The following is a 21,309-nucleotide window of genomic DNA, read 5'->3' as shown; positions in this document are numbered from 1 at the left end:
CTTTTCTATTCGTATTTCAACTTGAAGAGTTTCTATTGACAAATCTTCAAGCTCATTGATTTTTCTTCGGCCAAATCTAGTTTATTGATAATCTTGTCAAATGAATTTTTTATCTTTATTGCATACTTTTTTATTTCTAACAGGTGATTTTTGGTACTTTCACAAGGGTTCCATCTCTTTGTTTACACTTCCCATTTGTTTTTTGTCTACGTTTTTTATTAGAACTCTTAATATGTTAATCACAGTTAATTTCCTGTTGGACAATTCCACAGTGTGTGTTATATCTGAGTCTAGTTCTTATATTTGCTTTGTCTTTTCAGGATGTGTTCTTTTCCTGCCTTTTTAACATGTCATATAATTTTTTGTGAAAAGCTGGACATAATGCATTGGAGAATTGAAACTGAGGTAAGTAGGCCTTCATTGTGAAGCTTTATGTTGTTCTGCCTAGGAATTCTGCTATGCTTAATGTTTACTGTAGCTTCAGGTGCGAGAGGCTTCAAATATGTCCAGTGTTTTTCTTTTTGTCTCTCCTGATGTCTTTGGGCTTCTTTAGACCCCACTTCCGTCCTTAAGTGGAGTCTGCATCTTGCCTCTTTTTCAGTCATAGCACACTGTTATTACGTGGAAGCCCTGCTGAGGTGGTGATAAGGTTCCAGACCACAGAAGCATTCTATACTCTATGATTACATCTTAGTCTCTCAGGAACCTGTTCCCTGGTTTCTGACTTAAAATGTGTCTTAGCTTTTTCACCCAACCTTCCTTTAGAAGAGACAAGAAGGCTAGAGTAGCTGGAGTTGCTTAGTTGCCCTTTTCGCAAGTCAGATAAGGATATGGTCAAGTTTTTCCCTACTGAGTAGGTGTTGTTACAGAGAATGCTTTGGATGTATTTCAAAATACATACTTTTCCTCTCCCCCTGTCAGAAACATGAGAGGATTTTTCTTTCCTTTTACTCTGAGAACCTAGGTTGGGAAGGGAGAGGAGAGAGAGTTTTCTTGGAGGTCTAATCACAAAAGCGTGGCAGGGGCAAAAGGGGTGTCCCTGAGACTGAGAGTTGTGAGAGCATCTCAGTCTCCTGCAGTGCACACTCAGCCTCCAGCTATACGCCCAGTTACCTCTCAATGTGATTCATTTTGCTGGTCATGGCTTCAGGGGTTTCCACTCTGGGTAAACCGATCTTGACTATGGTTTTCTGTATTTACCTGTCTTCTAGATTTGGGGGTGGAGTTTCACCATGCAACCTCAATTTTACGATGGGTCAAGGAAGTCACTTATTTTCAGCTTATTCTGTGTTTTATTGTTGTAAAAACAGGAATAATGACTTCCAGGCTATTTACATGTCTGAGATGAAACTGGAAACCCCAACACTCTTATCTTCTTATCTGGACTGTTTACGTTTTCTTCTGAGCCATAGATTTCTATATACTGAGGCTATGAAAGGCACAAGTAAGAAGGGGAAAGCTAAACTAAGGGTAGATCTTTACTGAATCTGTTTTTTCCTCTTTTCTGAGATTTTGTTGAATATTCTCTACCATGAATGACTCTATTGCCCTGGTGATAATTCATCTTCGACGTGAACACGAATTTAGAGTAAAGTCTTGGATGTTCCTCTTAATTCTGTTGATATCCTCAGTATCACCTGTCAAAGAGTGGAGACTAGGTTAGGAGATTCCCAGAGCTAAGCCTCAATCTTCTTCTTCTTATCTTGCCTTTCTTTTTTAAAATTATTGTTATTTTCTCCTCTAATTCCCCTGCCCTTCTGAAATTTATGGCATTGTTTCATTTTGTTTGTTTAATTACTGGGAGTGGGGTTTATTTTTTGTCACTGAGTTTTAAAAATTCTGTTAATTATCTATTGCAGTTGGAAGATTCTGTGCCTACTGTCAAGGTGACACTCTCTGGAATTTTAAAGAGAAGTTTTAAAGTAGGATGTTTTGGCTAGTATTTGTAGAAACATATATAACTTTTTACATGATAAGCAAAACAATAGATATTTATTCTTCATTCCAAGGAGGGGGGAAAAACCCTTGGAGGAAGAATTCAGAGGCAACATCCTTAACGAGTGATCAGTAGACACAAGGCTTATCCCAGTGAGCCACTGGTTCCGGCAGCTGTGTGACTTTGAACAGAGATATCTACAATCTTTCAATATTGTTTGTGCACCAGCTGCATTCTCCACATTGTATTACATTGGATTTATTGATGAGTAAAACAAATTCCTAACCTCAAGGAATTTGCAAGCAAAAGAGTGAAATAATGACGAAAGTACAGAATTCCTCTGTCTTTTCTCATGCTCAGAGATTACCTTCTTCATCTTTAAAATGAAAGGCTTGCCTAAATGACTGAATGATATTGCACCTCTAACCCTAATATTCTTTGATTCCCAAGGACAAGAATCAGAACTAACAAGGTATATAACGACAAAAGAATTTTCATCATGAGGAACTTATCAAGAAATCATAGAGAAGAGAGACTCACACTAAAGACACTTAAGATGAATGGGAAGCCCATCAGCATATTGTGTGGCCATATTTTCCAAAAAGAGTTAAGTGTGTAAGCTACTGCGTAGACCATGGGGATTCTGGATGTCCTTGGACTCCATCATGTGTGGTTTCTTGGCAACTTAGATGAAGCAATTTTTTATTGCTTTGTCCATGTAATAAATGCTGATACATTTTTCAGTTTAAAATTTACCAAGTCTGCTACTGTATCCCATAATTCTCAATTTTTATAATAATTGAAAGAAAATATTTACAGTTGTTTAACATGACGGGTAGAAAAATGGCCAAAGGGATTTCTTAAATTTCCTTCTAATTAATGGAAAAAGAACATAGTCAGTGAGGGTCTTTGCTCCTGTACCCCAATTTTCTTCTGTCCAAATGGCTCAGTCTTGAATTCAAGAGGAGTGGTGCAAGATTTAATTGCTCCCACTTGTCTTCCTTGTGCAAAACTGCAGCGAGAAGAGCAAATGATAAGTTGAGAGTATTTAACACTCAACAATATCAGGAACTTGTTCAAACTTTTTTTTTTTTTTTGATGCTTCTTGACCTTCCAGTGATTTATTTCTTCCACACATGGTTTCATTAGAACTTCACTTGGAGATGAACAGAAATAGCAAATGATGCCATCTTTCATCTATAACCAGAATATTCCAAGCCTTTTCAAAAGGTGTTGCAAAAAGAATGAAGCATGAGCTACCTAGGCCTTGTTTGTCTGAATCTCACATCCTACTCATACAAGTGAACACAGAATTTTTTCAACAAGGACTAAGAACAAGCTTATTATTTTTTAACATATATACAATTTATTCATGATGATATTGCCAGTAGAAGCCTGGAAATAACTGAGATGCCAATAAACAGGAAAACTACTAATTATATCTATACAATGAAATCTATGCAACTGATTTAAAATTAAGGATGCACCCTCTTATTTTTAGTGTGTAGTGTAAATGGATATGTGGTGTGTTGTCAAAGAAGGTTTAGAAGTTCAATGTAAAGAATACCAATAATATCTGCTATTGTATAAGCGAAGAAAATGCTATACAGAGGTTCTAAAGTAAAACAAACACACTCACACTCTGATCACTGAACTTTGGACTAGTATTGCTCCTCATTAGTATCCTAAAATGTATGGACATTTGATGGGTCATTGTTCCAAACTTGTCTTCTTTAGAGCTATCTGGAGTAGCACAGAACCAACCTGTCTTTAGCGCTTCCTTGAGCAGCACAGAAAAGGGACTTTCAGAGCTTCAGGAGACAGCATTTCATCTAAGTGCAGCTTCTGGAAGTGAAATGTATTTAGAAGGTTTGCTCCACTATTGTAATTTCCCAAGTAGGCCCATGTGACTCTGCAAACCCTAGGCCTGAGCCAGGTTTGTTTGAAATGTCAGCCAAACTATCAGCACCTTACACCATGATATGGTCTGGCTCTGTGTTCCCATCCAAATCTCATATCGAATTGTAATTCCCAGTGTTGCAGAAGGGGCCCAGTGGGAGGTGATTGAAACATGGGGGTGGACCTCCCCCTTGTTGTTCTTGTGATGGAATTTTCCTGATATCTGCTTGTTTAAAAGTGTGTAGCACCTTCCCCACACTTCCTGCCGACCACATGAAGATGGGCTTGCTTCCCTTTGACCTTCCACCATGATTCTAAGTTTCCTGAGGCCTCCCCCGAAACAGAAGCCTGCACAGCCTGCAGAACCATGAGCTGATTAAACCTCTTTTCTTCATACATTACCCAGTCTCTGGTATGTCTTTATAGCAACGTTGAGAACAGACTAATACCATGAGCATCTCAAATGCCATCATCACAGATAATATCTATCGAGCTCTCACTTCAGTGATTTCTAATAATGACTCCATGAGACAGGTGCTCTTATTGTCCTCTTTTTACAGGTGACGTTTGCATAAAGTTAGTGACTTATTCTGGAGTCTCCAGCCAGAACTGAAGTGCAGGCAGTCTGACTTTAGAGACCTCGCTATTCTCCACTTTCCTTTAGGCTCCCTCCAAGGCTCAGTTTCAGCCCAGGATGCAACACACACTATGCAAAGATATAGTAACTGTGGTTTAAAGAAAGCTAAATTCATATTGGCCCAGATCCTAGCCTCAGCACAATGTAGCAATATGGCAAATAGGGCCAGGAGTCTAGTTTGGAAATGCCTCTCAAACTAGGTAGGATTGTCTGGCTTATGTTGAATGATAATTTTATGTGGGGCTACTTTGAAATGTTCCACTAAAGCATTACTAAATGACGCCACACAGTCATATACTCTGGGCACCAAACAGCAATAAATACAGCTACCTGCAAACATCCCCAAAGGTTTCAGGTTTACTTTTCCTGCCTCCTACCCACTAGCCAAAAATGTAATTCACTGCTTTCCACAACAGGCCCCTCTCTTCTTGGCTTTCTACTGAGACTCATACCTATGCCTGTGTAAATGTGAGTCATCCTTTATGACTTGAAAGCTAAGGAAGCTTTCTCAGTTTCCCTAGGTGAAGTGGCAGTACCTTCTATATATTCATTGTGACATTTGTCATTCATCATCCGCCTCATCTAAGATCCATTTTATTCCTCCCTTATTTTTCTTAGCCATAAAAGCATGTTTTTTGTTTGTTTGTTTTGTTTTTTGTTTTTGACCAAATTTAGCCATTTGTACCAAACAATGTCTTGCTCATAGTGTGAATTCAGTAAACATTTAATAAATAAATAAATAAAGAGTAAATGGAATGCATTAGGAACCCATGACACAGGGTAATATAGGTTTAGCATTCCTAATCCAAAAATCTGAAATGTGAAGTGCTCCAAGATGCGAAATTTTTGAGCACCAACATGATAACACAAGTGGACAATTCCACACCTGGTTTCATGTGATGGATCCCAGTCAACGTACAGTCAAAACTTTGCTTTATGCACAAAATTATTTAAAATATTTTATAAAATTCCTTTCAGGCTATGCATGTAAGATACATGTGAAACATTACTGAATTTTGCATTGAGTCTTGGATGCTATCCCTAAGAGGTCTCCATATGTATATGCAAATATTCCAAAATCTGAAAAAATTCAAAACATTTCTGGTTCCAAGCATTTTGGTTAAGAGACATTTAACCTGTATCCGCAAATTTTCAGAGAGAGGTTGATGGGAGGAAATAAAATAATTCGGCATTGCCACTGTAGAGCAATGCAGTTACCTGGAAAACACGAGGCTTATCTTCATGCAGCTTTGCCAGACGGATGTGAAACTCCTCCAGCTGATCTTTGTGGAAACCCACCCATCTCATGTCCCTCAAGTGGGGATATGTGGAAATGGGACTAATAAGACAAAAGGAAAACAAAGTTGCATGGAGTATTTGGGATAAAGTAGTTTTCTTCACATATAGATGTGTTTTTGTCATTGCACAAGGAATCTAACACTGACAAATAAGATTCCTCCACCTGCCTCACTTTCTATTCCAATAGATAGTTGGCAGACTCTCTTTCCTATGAAAGGCATGGGTAAATGCTACTTAGGTAGCAGGTGGTGGAATAATTTACCTAACTATGATTTAAGGAGTATCACAATATTTCTACCCATTCCCTGGGTTCCTTCATGTGGGAGATGCAGACTGGGCTATGTTTAGGACATCAGTCTCTGGGGTTCATTCATCACACTCCGGTATCCCAATCTCAGTTTCCTTTTTCTGTACACTTGAACATTGTGTAGCTGTAGATGAAAGATCGTTTGGCACTGGCATCATGAAAGGTATGTACAGACGATAATATAAGCATGCATATATACAACAGGGCTTGTCTCCTTCTCACCCCACCCACAACATGTGCTTCCTGATGTTCAGATACCTGAAAGGTCAAACACTATGTCACTGGCTGTGTATTAGCTTTTTAGAGCAAGAGAGGAAAAGTGATGAGTGTGAATGTCATCAAGGTGTTGGCTAAGCTGATGGCAACAGTCCTGCTGCACTAAAAGAATTCTGCTCTAAGAGGCCTCTGGGTTCACTTCTGCTCAGATGGTGCCGAACTCCCACCAACTTGACTTCCGCTTTTCTAGGTTGACCATTCCCCTCCAGCTGACACATTGTTTGGATAAACAGTGTTGACACTATTTTCACACCCCAGTTCCCATGGACCTGGGAGGTACCCTTTGTCTTCCCCTGATGTACTACTTTAAATAACCTCACCTTCATGGGCAAGAACACCAGCTTCTGCAAACTGTGGCGTTCACCCACCGTAGATTGTCCAGTTTCCTCCTGCTCTGTCGCCTCTTCAGGTAACGGAATCACACTCTTATTCTGAATCTCAACTCTTTTCCTCCCGTCCTTCATACATTTCTCTAGAGCTGAAGCAAATCATTATTCTTTGTTTGCAAGGAAGCTTCCTTTCCCTTTGTGGAGAGCTCTCAGAACCTCCTGCCTTTCATAAACTTTTCCAATTAAATAAAAGAGCAATTTCTCTTTTTTCCTTGTCCTAGAAACCAATTCCTATATTATAAATCAGCAGTCAGGTTAGAAATATACATGCAAAACTTCTATTCTAATTTACACCTTTTCTATGACATCCATATTTCTATATTGACAGATAAGAAATACTAGAAGATTTCAAATATACAATTGTTTTTTGCATAGCATCGTTAGCGGTGTTTCTGCTGGATTCTTTGTGTTGGTTCACTCAGTCTTCCTTGCATCTTTTCTCTCTTTGGGAAGATGGGAAAGTTCAGTTATATTTCCTAGATTCTTTTGATGCTAGAATTCTGTATTGATGAACTCATGAGATATTTGGAATGCAGGAGTGAGCAGAGTCTCTCTGTGTGAAAGTTTTGGAGGGTGCTGCTGCTAAGAAAGTCCCTGGAAATATGTTCCTCCAGCAGCCAGCCAGCGTCCGTTATACAGACTTCAGAATATTGAGAGGCACTGGTGGTAGAGATGCCAGTTTTAACCCCTTATTTCCAGCATAGTTCCGGTGAGGTGGCCTCCAGCAGTCAGCCAGCGTCTGTTATACAGATTCCAGAATATTGAGAGGCGGTGCTGGCAGAGATGCCAATTTTAACCCCTTATTTCCAGCACAGTTCCAGTGTTGTGGCCTCAGAGAGAATAGCTCTATCACTCCAGTCTGTGTTGTTTGAAGTGTAATGCAATTCCAAGAGGCTGATCTCAGACCTACTCCGTAGACCTTCTACAGATCCTGAAAATATCTTACTTTCTGTGTTATACGTCTTTCCACTCAGAATGGCTGGAATTGTTTGTGATTCTTGCAGAAAACGCTGACTGGGCCAGGTGGGATGGCTCATACCTGTAATTCCAGCACTTTGGGAGGCCGAGGCAAGCGGATCACAAGGTCAGGAGATTGAGACCATCCTGGCCAACATGGTGAAAACCGTCTCTACTAAAACTACAAAAATTAGCTGGGCGTGATGGCGTGCACCTGGAGTCCCAACTACTCAGGAGACTGAGACAGGAGAATCAATTGAACCCGGGAGGCAGAGGTTGCAGTGAGCCGAGATCGTACTATTGCACTCCAGCCTAGGTGATGAGCAAGACTCTGTCAAAAAACAAAAAACAAACAAACAAACAAACAAAAAACCCTGACGGATACACTTTCCCATGGCTTAAACAGAAAATCAGTCTTCCAGGGACCTCCATCACCAGTCTTTCTACATGGATTCTACCAGCCCCACAGTCTCATCTCACAGTCCTCTTGCCACTCAGTTTGTTCTCATTACACTGTCCAAAATCTATCAAGGTCTTCCATATTTCTGTGCTTCAGACAGGCCATTTACTCCTAAAAAGTGTCCCACCCCCATTTTCTTACCCTCTCCCTGCCCTCCCTGACTCCCTTTCTTCTATGTCCAACTTAAATGTCTGCTTTGGTGAACTTAAGTAGTTAAGGCAAAGCTAATGAGTCTACTGTATCTGGTAGAGAATTCTGTAATTGAACTCATCACACTCTGTTGCCAGCGTGCATTCAGATTTCTTTTATTTCTTTTTATTTATTTTTTTGCATTCAGATTTCTATCTCCTCTTCTGTACTGCTAGTTTCTTACCCTCAGGCAACTTATGAACGGTTTGCTCTCAAACATCTAAGAAATTAATGATGCCTACTTAATACAATTTTAAATAAGTACATTGAAATTATTTATGGCTTCTTCTTTTCTTTATATTATTTCTGTTTCTTTTATATTTGATATACTTTGCAGCTACCTGTAAAAACAGTGGCCTCTTGGTTGGAAAGGTTGTTTAGCAATGAATCAAATAAAGCATTAAAACTTTCCACCCTCATAAACAAGATTTACCCGTGTTGAGTGGCTGTTCTCTTGCTGACCTACCCCACTTAAAGCCTATTTGAGTATGGCCTGAACAAATTCTTGGAGGAGAGAAATTGAATCTGTTTAGCTTGTTTGACATAGATACTGTGCATGGGGTTGAAAAGTACAGCTGGAGAAAAATAATTTACAAATTCATGCTAAGCGAGACTTTCTTACCAGGGACTTCTCCATTCTGGGTTTGAATAGGGAAGCGGCCGTATTTACAGCTTTATGTGTATGAAGAACAGGGAGTCAAAACTGTCTCCCACTAAGGCGGGCCAAATTACAGCAGAGGGCTGTTACACTGCTTCTCAAAACTGGTATTTCCTTTTATTGGTATTAATATTGAAATACGGCATGGTAATTCTCTTGCAGGACTTCTGTTAATACTGAAACATGCAGCTACATTTCTGTGTAAAATTTTACTTTCTACTAACTTTCTTGTGCTCTCTGATCATTTTTCTTTTTTTAAAAAAAGCAAGTATGCATTTGTGGGAATGCTAAAGCAAGGAATGCATAAAAGTTTATTTGTCTTTGCTTAATATAATTTGAGAGAATTTAGTTTTTCTGGCAGTATGTGCTTTTAACTTTTTCTAAAAAATATGAACTTGTTGACTATTTCTTTTCATGAGGAGACATGTTTTTCCAAAGAAACATGAAGATGACTTTTTAAAACTGAAAATTGTAACCACCATTTCATACTTTTATGTTTTCTTTATATTACACCCAAAGTCAAAAGTCAGTAATGAATGCAAAATATTTATTAGGAATGAAGGTATAAATAGGGCCATAATAGAATACGGACAGATTTTATGTTGTTTTCATAAGCAATTCTAAGCTCCCTAAAGAAATATATATTCCCTCAGAAGAAATGCACACCAAATGTGTTTTTGTAAATCTGTTATTTTCACAGAAAGAACATTCCAAGCTACTTTTACAAACCAGAAATCTTTGTATCTTTGAGAATGAAAGTAGAAATGTGCCTAGTTACTGGACAGTATGGGACGTATTAGTATCAACATGTACAGTGAATTTTGGAGCATTTATGTCAACTAAATGCTAACTTTAAGCTCCATATGAGAGACAAGTTATATTCTATGGCCTGAAGATTAACTGAATTGAAAATATAGATTTCTTTACATTTAAACATTTCAGTGGCTCATCTTTTTGCTGCCACTCTGAATAGGTACGAGAGACTCCCCATACAAAATCTGATTGAGAGTCGAGACTGGTGATTTCACACATACACCAAGAGAACAGGAAAAGCTTTATTTCTTGCATAATGAGACCTTTTGGGGAGATCAGGGAGCAATTCCCAAGCAGATCCAAAAGTGGCTTGAACGAGCCAGGAAAGGAGATTGGCGTGATGGTTCGAAGGTGGGGCTGGGGTGAGATTCCCCGGTGGGGCAGAGCCTTCCTGTGGGTGCCGAAAGAGAGCAGCCCAGACAGTCTCATCAGCTTGCCCGGATAGGAGCAAAGAGGAGGAGGGCGAGGTCAGGCTTCAAGGCTGTCAGCCATCAAGTATCAAAAATTAAGTAAAGCTCTAATATGATCGGCCTTGGAATTTCCTCCATTGACCGTTGTTGAGCTCCTTAGGAAGTGACAGCAGTTGGAAGCACACAAAAAGCTCGTGCATGCCAACCTGACGAGTGGCACGCCGGGTCCGTGGTCTCCCGCGCCGTGTACCAGCCCTATCACCAAGCCACTTGCTCTGTGCACGGGGTTGCTGTTGTTTTCTTTTTGTGGGGCTGTGATGAGGCATGGATGGGAATAAAGGAAAGCGCAGTATCTGGTGTGCAGCAGATGGACAATTCACAGGAGCTATGATTACATTTTGCTTGAGATTGTCTGAAATGTGAAATCCTGCAGCACTATGGCTAATGTGGATGCCATAGCGACAGAGCAAATAAAAATAAAATTTACTCTTTGCCAAAGCTGGACACGAGTTACCGTTAGGCTCCTACCCTTACACAGAGGCTGGGAAGCAGGGGCTGCAGCTTCAGGTGTTGGTTGAAATGAGCAGTCAGTTCTTCTGGCAACCTTGAGTTTGCTCAGGCAGGCACTTATGGGGGACTGGGGTCACCTGAGGGTTGCGGCCTTCAGCTGTGGGAAACTATGCTAGTGTTTGCTCAAGTCTTGATAGGCCAAGGTTGGGCCCTAGTGGAGAAGAGAGTTCAGGGGAGGCTGGCTGGAATTGAGTCAAGGAGAGAATCTCTGCTATCCTAAAATGGAATATTAAATAAATAGTTCTTGGAAATTTTATACTAAATTTAAATTTGCTAAATTTTTTACTAACATAAATGTGAAAAATCTCAGTCCTGTTTAGAGGTAAAAATCTCAGTACATGGAGTTATTCACACCAATATGAGGTTAACAAAATAAGCTTTCTTTTGTGTGGGGGAGTTAGAAAAGTATTTTTAAAAAACCCAAACCTTCATTTTCAAGTAATTATAGATTCACAGAAAGTTGAATCTATAAAAAAGGAAAAGTCCAGGAGGTCCAGCATCCCCCAATGGTAACAGCTTATGTAATTATGGCACAATATCAAAACCAGGAAATTGACATTGGTACAACCCTCAGAGCCCATTCCAATTTTGTGAGTTTTGTTTTCATGTAGAAAAGTTAGTATTCTAATCCTACAGTAAAATGCTGCATCTAAATGCAGAAAAGAGAGAGCCATGAGTCTTTATTTTTCCATGTCGTGTTTGGGCATGTACCCATGACTTGATACATACTATTTCTGGTACCTTTAATTTTGTCATCATTTTACCCCAGGATCAACCCTTTTGTCTTGTTTTACTTTAATTTTTATTTTGACATAATTTCAGAATCACACATAAGTTGCAAGAATTGTAGAAGAAATTCCCATACATCATTTACCCAGATTCCTCAAATATTAACGTTTTTCCACATTTGCTCTATCCACCTTCTTCTTCCTCTTTGTCCATCTACACACACACACAGTGACGTTGTGATACAATACAAAATAAATGTTTGGTCTCAGTCCTCTGTTTTCTGGCGCAGAGATCCTAAAACTCTCATGATTTTCTGAGCTATGAGGGTGGTAGATGCATTTTTTGTTTTAATCATTGTTCTTTGGCCCAGGTTTCTGATGTAGTTTCTCATCCCTTGCAATTTCCTGATTGACAGGAGCACTTCTATTAGAATGTGACAGATCTTGGGGGGTTTCCTAGGGGTGGGGTGCACCGGCCCCTAGAAAAAAACAAGCCAGAATTAGAAGCTTAGAACTTTAAGCCCCACCACCCATCTTCCAGGACGCGGGGAGAAGGGCTGGAGATGGAGTTGATGACCCATCACTCCTACGTGATGAAGCCTCAATAAAAAGCCCTGCACTGTGGGGTTGGGATTCAGCTTCCGGATTGCTGAACACGCGGAGGGGCCTGGAGGTTGCTGCACTCAGAGACACATGGAAGCTCTGCCCCTTCGCATGTCTTGTCCTGTGCATCTCTTCCGTCTGGCTGTTCATCTGTATCTTCGTAATAAGTAGGTAAACATAAGTTAAATGTTTTCCTGAGTTCTATGAGCTGTTCTTGCAAACTGTTACACCTGAGGAGAGGGTCCGGAAAACCCTGTGGATAGCTGGGCAGTCAGAAGCACAGGTCACAAGGTCGCCACGTGGGACTTGTGATGGGCAGCTGAAGTGGGGGCATCTTACAAGACCGGGCTCTTCCCCTGTGGGTTCTGCACTGACTCTGGCTACCGTCAGGATCAAGATAAACTGCAGCACACCCAGTTGGTGTCTGCTGGAGAATGAATTGTTGGCTTGGAGAAAAATCCACCACACTTTGGTCACACAACGTTCTGTTGTGTCGACTGCACGGGAGGAAGAAGTGTTGGTTTTTCTGATACACACACACACACACATTTTTCCCCTTTTCTTCTCAATACTTTAGTGTTTACTTCAAAACAAGAATATTCTTTTTCTTAACCATAGTACAAATATCAAAATTAGAAAATCAACATTTATGCAATGCTATTATACACCCTATAGATTTTATTCGTATTTTGCCAATTGTCCCAATAACGTTCTACGTAGCAAATGTGTTATCGTGCTCTTTAAGTCTCCTCTAATCCAGAACGGTTCCACTGTGTTCCTTTGTCTTCCATGACACTGACATTTTTAAAGGGTATAGGCCAGTTATTTTGTAGAATGTCTGTCAATTCAGATTTGTCAGATCCTTCCTCACGATTAGCTTCAGGTTATGCATTTTTAGCAAAAAGCACTGCATAAGTAATACTGTGTCCTCAGTGCTTCAGATCAGGAGGTAGAAGATGTTCATTTGTCTCACTATTGGTTAAATTAACTTTGATTATTTAGTTAAAATTGTTAAGACAGATTGTCTAGTGTCAAGTTATTTTTTTCTGGTTGTACTTATTAAGCTTATGAGAATTTAAGCTCGTTTGTCCTCCCCTTCTCCAATCCTCTAAGGCTCAACTCAGATATTGTTTCCCCTGCCTAAAATATACTCCACTGTCTACCTACACTACCAAGAACTTAGCTTCATTATCGTGTTCATTGTATTGAAAAGTAGCCTTTCCTTTTCCTCTATCACCTAATAGATTAGAAGCCTGTGTCATTAAGGGCTTTATCTTATTCCGTTGTATACTCTAGGAAAATAGGAGGTTCTCAACACCTATTAATTGAATAAGCTAGTAAATGAACACATGAATTCCAAGGGGTGGAATGAAGAGATATTATCTTCTCTGTTTATAAAGAAGAATCCTGATGATCAGTATAGTGTGATTAAATTATGATGGCACATTCTTAGCATGGCTATTTGTTATGTAACAATGAATATTATTGAGCTTATTTTATTTGGATCCAAGAGGCTATGTTACTATATCCTAAGAATGGAAAAGAAAAAGAGCTTTTTTGCATGAGGATTCACAATCTTGTATGAATTAGAACTATTTCTTGGCTGCCAATAGTACATAATACATAGGATATTAGCTAGTGTAACAATAGTGCCAGGAAACAAACAGCCCACAACAGCATCTTAAAACCACACTCGGCACTCTTTCCATGTAGCGGGGGTCATCTGGGAACCTGCTGACCTGGACTGAGTCAGCCAGGCTGGCTCCAAGCTTCATATTAGATGTAGTTATGCTCCACTTGCCTTTCATTCTCCTTGGACCAGCAGGCTACCCAAGACCAGAAGAATAGGGACAGTTTTGTGGCATTCATTGCCTCCCAGGGCTGATGCTCAGAGCTGGCACACTGACTAACATCCATCCACTGACCATGTGCCAAGCCAGACACATGGCCATGCTCAGCCACGCCAAAGCAGGCAAGTCTGCTCTGTCACTAGTCAAATGACAAAGGGTTCGCATCCAAGAAGGGTAAAGAATTCAGAAGAGTAATGGGAAAAAGATAAAGTCTACCATCGGATTACAAACATAAGTATGGATATATGCAAACTCCAAATTGGGAACAGACACAGCCAGATTGCAAATCACTTGTGAAATCTCTTGGGAGTTTGTGCACTGGGGCATCAGTGCATGTGCACACCTGGGCGTCAGTGTATGTGCGCGCCTGAGAGTCAGCGTGTGTGTGCGCCTGAGTGTGCGCCTGAGTGTCAGTGGGTGTGCGCCTAGGTGTCAGTGTGTGCCTGGGCATCAGCGTGTGTGTGCCTGAGTGTCAGTGTGTGTGTGAGCCCGGGTGTCAATGTGTGTGCGCCTGGGCGTCAGTGTGTGCCTGGGCGTCAGCCTGTGTATGCCTGAGCGTCAGTGTGTGCGCGCACCTGGGTGTCAGTGTGTGTGTGTGCCTAGGTGTCAGCGTGTGTGTGTGCCTGAGCGTCAGTGTGTGTGTGTGCCTGAGCGTCAGTGTGTGTGCGCCTGGGCATCAGTGTGTGCCTGGGCGTCAGGGTGTGTGTGCGCCTGGGCGTCAGTGTGTGTGTGCGCCTGGGTGTCAGTGTGTGCCTGGGCGTCAGTGTGTGTGTGCCTGGCTGTCAGTGTGTGTGCATCTGGACATCAGTGTGTGTGCGCGCCTGGGCGTCAGCGTGTGTGTGCGCCTGGCGTGTATTATCAGCTTTCCTTTGTTTTTCCCTGAGCCTTAGCTGAGTCCACATTCTCATTTAAATACAAAATCCTGGCTTCCCTAGTGACTACATATGTGTGCAAGCTCAGACATTTAAACACTTTGATTTTCACCATACGCCCAACTTAGTTTACACCACTGTTGTAAGAATTAAAAGTCACACAAGAAAAAATTGAAAAGTTAAAAGTGGTACACAACATATTATTTGTATTACCACTGTCTTTTTTTCTGTTCAGGACAGGTATGAGTTACTCTCCAGATAGCATGATAGTAAATACCTAGAACACTGCTACTTACTTTCTGAGTGGAGTCAAGATTTACACTAGCTTGTATTAAATGGAAAAAACTCAATTCTGTGATTTCTGTAATTCTAAGAAAAAACACTAGAAAGTGTTCTGTCAGTCAGGTAATTTTCTAGCAATTAAATAGAAAGTGAGAAGATTTCATAAACAAAACATCCTTTCCTATAGTGTTAGCTTTCAACAAATATTATAGAACTGAATGTTTTTTTGTTGGTTGGTTGGTTTTGAGATGGAGTCTTGCTGTGTCGCCAGGCTGGAGTGCAGTGGTGCAATCTCGACTCACTGCAACCTCGCCTGCTGGGTTCAAGTGATTCTCCTGCCTCAGGCTCCCGAGTAGCTGGAACTACAGGCACACACCACTATGCCCAACTAAATTTTGTATTATTAGCAGAGACAGGGTTTCACCATGTTGGTCTCCCAAGGTTGTTGAGACCCCAAGGCTGGTCTCGATCTCTTGATCTCGTGATCCGCCCGCCTCGGCCTCCGAAAGTGCTGGGATTACACGTGTGAGACACCGCCCCAGGCCAGAACTGAATGTTTAACATACATTTGCTGAGTGCTATTTGAAATACAAAGTATATCTTCAAATACAGTGCAATCAAGTAAAAAGCATAATAATTCAGGCAAAGTTCACTAAAAGAGTTAACCTGCATTGTAAAGATAAGATAAAAAATATATTTTCCTCAGATATAGCCACACTCCTTCCATTATTAAAGCCCATAAGTACGAAAGTTATGGTCTGCTCTTAAGTCTGTATGGGTGTTTTTGGCAACAGAAAACAACTGTTTAAGTCTTTCACAGGAGAATGTGAAACTGCTGCTCTGTTTTGTCATCTAGTCATGACGAGTCTTTATATCAAAAGAACAAACACATCCAAACTATCATTTGACAGATTTCTTCCATCAGGAAAGAAAAAAACAACTATCCTTGGTTTTAAAAGGAGAAAGTATAATGAAACTATTTTCTTTAATAGATTAAAAGACAATAGAGTATAGAGAGCCAAAGAGATATTCAAACTCACAAACTTTCCCCACAACCTCATTCACCTCAATCTAAAAATGTGCACATTCATAGCCTTCCAATTCTAGATTTGTTTCCTGTGGTGCCAACGTTCCATTCTATTTATTATCAACCATCCTTTTCTCAGCCATTTTCCTTGTTGTCTTTCTCAGTGAAATGACCATGTAAAGGACAATCACTTCTTGGTCACTGGTGGAATGAAACGTGCCTAAATATGTCATTCTGATATTCACAGACACTTCTTGGAGTAGCTCTCTCAAGTCCTTCTCATTCTCGATCTAAAATGTTTTCAACCGGCACCGTAAGCGTATGCTCAAGATTGCCTTGAAACACTCACCCAGATTTCACCTGGTAATCTGCATTTTGCAATAAGCTTATCTCACACCAATATGATAGCAAATATAATGCCTACAGTGTGCGAAGCATGCCAGTCCTTCCCTGTTACATCTCAAATGTTTCTCCTGTCTGAAAGTCAACATTAATAGCAATCATTTTAAGCATATAGTATAGTTCTCTTCTGGAGCCAAATAAATCTCTAGGGAAAAATGCGGAATGAATAAAAACAGTCTGGTTTTCATTTGTAGAGAATGAAATACGTGGGCTTCTAGAACTACACGTTAGATCTCGGAAAGTTTCTTTCTTTGTAAGTTCCATGTCATTTGCAATATGTGTCTTTACAATGGCAGGTTCTATAGGAATAACGAGAATGTCATAAAGCTTTCTTTAAGAATTAAGTTTTGCATCCAGGCTTCATTTCCTACATTTTTTCCTTCTTTCTCCCCTCTATTCTCTATCTCTCCTCTATTTTCCTTCCTTCCTTCCTTCCTTCCTTCCTTCTCTTCCTCCCTCCTTTCCTTCCTTCTTTCTTTCGCTCCCTCCTCTCCTTCCCTCCCCAAGTACAATTATGAGATCTGATTTTCCAAACAACAGATTTGTTACATGCACTGGTGAGCTTATACTTCCTTTTTAAGGGGATTTCAATTTTATTTTCAGATAAGTGAGAGAGAGTTCATCTAAATCATTTTCCAGGTCAGGATTAAATCATTATATTTGGTCTATTTTCATTGCCTTTTCTGCATATCATCTTTTAAAATTGCATGGCAAAAATGTGTGCCATGCACTGCTTATTTGGTAGTATATTTCTTCCAGCCTACATCTATATACACAGTGGATTTCACTAGTCAAGATTTCTGATATAGTAATATTTTAAAATGTAAAAACAGTAGATTGACGATCTCATTTTGTTGAAAAAGCACATAACACAAAATGTACTATCTTAACTATTTTTAAGTATATAGTTTGATAGTTCGAATATATTCACATTGTTGTGAAACAGATCTCCAGAACCTTTTCATCTAGTAAATCTGATGCTCTGCACCTATTAAACAACAATTTATCTTTTCCTCCTCCCCTAGCCCCTGGTAACCAGCCTTCTACTTTCTGTTTCTATGAATTTGACTATTTTAGATAGTTTACATAAGTGAAATTTACTGTATTTGTCAATTTGTGACTGGCTTATTTCACTTAGCATAATGTTCTCAAGGTACACTCATGTTGTAGCATGGGACAGGATTTTCTATGATATTAAGGCTGAGTAATGTTCCCTTGTAAGTACATATCACATGTTGTTGCTCCATTCATCTATCAATCAACATTTGCGTTGCTTTCACTTCTTGCCTATTGTGAATATTGCTGCTATTAACATAGGTGTGTGTGTACTGGCTCTCTCATGCAAAGAACAGAACTCATGGGATAAGAGCTTCAAATGTTAAGTCATCTGAATTAAATCTATGGCATTATCTTCTTAGTTTTTCTAATACACAACAGAGTAAAATATGTGGGATTAAATATCCCACCCTACAACTTGTAATGGAGAATAACATACATTTTTTAGATTAAAATTTATAAATTAAAATATCTTCTATGTAGACTTTATTTTCTTGCTGCAGGACCATTCTTGCACCTAGAAATGAAAATGCACATAACTGGGGCATGGGTGAAGGGTGGCTCCAGCACCTCTCTTCTCCACAGAGGCCAAAAGCTAACTGCACTTTCTAGACTCACTCCACTCCAAGATCTGCTTGTTCTAGGTGGCTTCGCCACAGAGACTGTTACTTAATCATGGTGCTTTTCTGATTGCAGAAGAGTCAATAATGACTTTAGGAGCTAATTCTCTGCTATGGCTCCTAAAGTCATCCATAAAAACTCTTTTCCAATTATGCATGTAACCAGTGACTGAACTTAAGGAGTTCCAGTAAAATGACCAAGTATCTAGGAAGTGCTGGCCTAAAGGTCATTCAGAGACTCTCCCAGCCGCTGGGGCACCGTCACGATGCATGTTCCTGTTTGGATTGCTCCGCTGGCCACGTCGCGTTGCAATGGTCTGGCTTCTTGTCGGTTTCCCCTTTTAGACCACAAGATCTTGGGAACAGATTCTGTGCTTAGTTCATGTAGACATCCCACATGTAATGTTACTGCTATTTAGCCATAAATTGTATTGATAACCATAAGGTACAAAATTTGAACTGAATTTCTAAACCACTGAGGTTTTTCAAGGGTAATGACCTCCAGTATGTTGTTGTTTGATTATTTATTGATAGCAAACCACTTACAAGGAGGCTTTGATACACAAAATACTCAGGAAAATAGCAACAGATCCCATTGTAAATGCATTTGACTTTAGAAGACCAAGGAAGCAAATTCTAGTTATTGATCAAGAGAAAATTGTACAGCATTAGTAAAAACAAATGGTCCTTGGGGCCTTCCAATTTTATTTTGGCCTTCGTAAGTAACATGCCTGCCTAACTGTAACAAATCATGTAGCTTACAAAGCAACTTAGATACTACAGAAGAGTGATATTAACAGGAAGCATTTCTTTTAATGTCTCATGATTAATATTCTGCATATTGAACTATAAATCATATAAATTAACCTATTAATTGAGAATTTTCATTGCTATGTGCGGTTAATAGAAAGAAAATAAAAGTTATTTCCTTGACCCGGCCTTTAGTAATAATCTGGAACTATTAGAATCTCATTTACTCTCCCAGGGCGGTATCCTTGGGAGCCACATTTTCTGACAGAAGAAAATCCTGTCTTGACTGGGAGAGCTACAACTACTGTATCATAAATCAAGAAGCTCTAATGGGCTGGGGGAAGGGAAGCTGCTATAAGGAAACAAAATTAAACTGCTCTTTGAAGGTAGCTTGTGAAGGTAACTAAATCCGTTTATCCCTTCCATGAACTTCACTCATGTGTGTTTGCTGAGGCTGGATCAGAAAACCAATGACAGATGTAGCTTGTGCAGTTTACTTGCTATCACGGAGGAGCAGCCAGTGTCCTAGGAACACTGCTGTTATCTCATTAATTGAAGAAACAGAACTCTAACGGGAAGGGTGTTTACTTTTAAAGTAATTAAAAGTAATGCCTCAAAAGATGTGGACTTGATATCCACCTGCCTGCCCTTCAGAAACACTGAATGACCCCAAATTTCCATTTAGGGCTCAGGTGTATAAATTCTCACTGGGAACCTCTGAAGGGATTGAGTTAAGCAGGCGATTTGCTCTTCTAAGATATATAATTAAAGGAAACATTGTCTTAAAACAAATGTTTACATCCTTAGACACGGGAGCTTCAACAGCTAAGGAAAGTACAAGCAGTCTAGCAATTGTTTTCTGAAGGTAGAAATGAAGATTCATGAGCATTTCGGGAACAAACAGGATGAGGGGAAGGGAACTCTTCCTTATTTCCAGTTGGCTGGGAAATGCTTTCCGCCAGGTGCAATTTCAAGAGCTCTTAGGGTGACGAGAGTGTTTGAATTGGTGGCTGTAGTGCACGGCATCTTTTATTCTAGAAACATAGAGAGATACTAAAATGTTAGATTATCGGTACAGAGGTCCTTAGAAAACAAAAATTCAAAAACACTCCACCAAATTTTCTTAAAGAATAAACTGTTCCCTGAGGTATCGCAGCAATCATTTGCCTGAATGGTCTGAAATAGTGAAGGTGTTTCCCAAAGTACTTGAACTGTAAGTGAAAAGAAAATAGGATTACTTATACATCAAAGCACCTTCAGTGCAAATTACCAAAAGTCAACTGTTCAGTAAATTACCAATAGCCAAAATATAGTATTTAATGACAGCTCCCTTAACATTCTTTCCAGTGTCTGCATTAGAATCCACCATCTCCAAATGACGGACCTTCGGGGTCAATTGACTTTAAAAATCTCTTAAGGACGCTTTCAATGTAAAAGTCTACCTTAATTTTCTCAAATCATTTGTAATGAGTTACTTACAAAAACAAAGAACTAATGTATTTAACCTGTTCCTATATCATATTATATATACAAGAATACCAAAGCACAGTAAAATACTGAGAGCTTGTTAATGGACAGTTTGGAATGGGTGTTCACTCTCCATTTAACTCTAACAGCGAATACCTGTAACATCTTTTTCAAATACTTTAGCAAATTTAAAGTATCATGCTCATGTATTCAAAGTACATAGTACATAAATTCCAAGATTTTAAACACCAATTTGTGATCATCAAAAAGGGTGCACAGCATTCCTATAGGGTTGGTAAAGGAGTATTTTCAAGAATATATCCTATCAGTAGCCCCCTCGGCAGCATGACTCCACCTAGCTTGCAAGATTATGTTTTAGAATGTCTTGACTTCACTGAGTGGGAATAAGAGCTGCTTGAATAATTCTTTACAAGAAAATAGCTTTAGTCAACCCTTGGGCATGATTCTTAATTTTGCTTAAGTATTTGAAAAAGATGTTAGATGTTCCCTGTTGGAGTCACACACGGAGCGAACACTCGCCCCCAGTTGTTCATTTGCAGGTTCTCGGCATTGCATCGCTCATAACCTTGGCGTTATATAAAAAGTAACCAGGGTAGGAGTGATGTAGATTTGCCTTATTTTCTATGATTTAATCTTACTTTCTTTGCTCTCTTGCTTTATCTCAGAAAAATTTCATGGAAAATGAATCTTGGAATCTTTTTCAATGAAGCCTGGTTTTAGGCCCACTTAGTAGAAAATATCCCAACAAATTATGTACTGCACGCTTTTTGTAATTAATATCTCAAGTTACATAAGAAAAAATAATTGAGAGGGAAATCAAGTGTTTAAATG

At 39.6% G+C, this 21,309-nt stretch overlaps 1 long non-coding RNA gene across 1 annotated transcript; it reads right to left on the bottom strand.

Annotated features, from left to right (window-relative positions):
- Positions 1 to 5,410: 5,410 nt before the first annotated feature.
- On the bottom strand, positions 5,411 to 6,850 carry LOC112624220. The gene is made up of 3 exons (XR_003119368.1): positions 6,723 to 6,850; positions 6,070 to 6,202; positions 5,411 to 5,811 (listed from the first exon to the last, which is right to left on the bottom strand). It is a non-coding gene; the product is annotated as an uncharacterized LOC112624220 (long non-coding RNA).
- Between the last annotated feature and the right edge of the window lie 14,459 nt (positions 6,851 to 21,309).

Source organism: Theropithecus gelada, chromosome 5 (genome assembly GCF_003255815.1).
Source record: "Theropithecus gelada isolate Dixy chromosome 5, Tgel_1.0, whole genome shotgun sequence".
NCBI lineage: Eukaryota > Metazoa > Chordata > Mammalia > Primates > Cercopithecidae > Theropithecus > Theropithecus gelada.
Note: the sequence above shows the minus strand (reverse complement) of the source record. Positions and strands in the feature narration are given on the sequence as shown.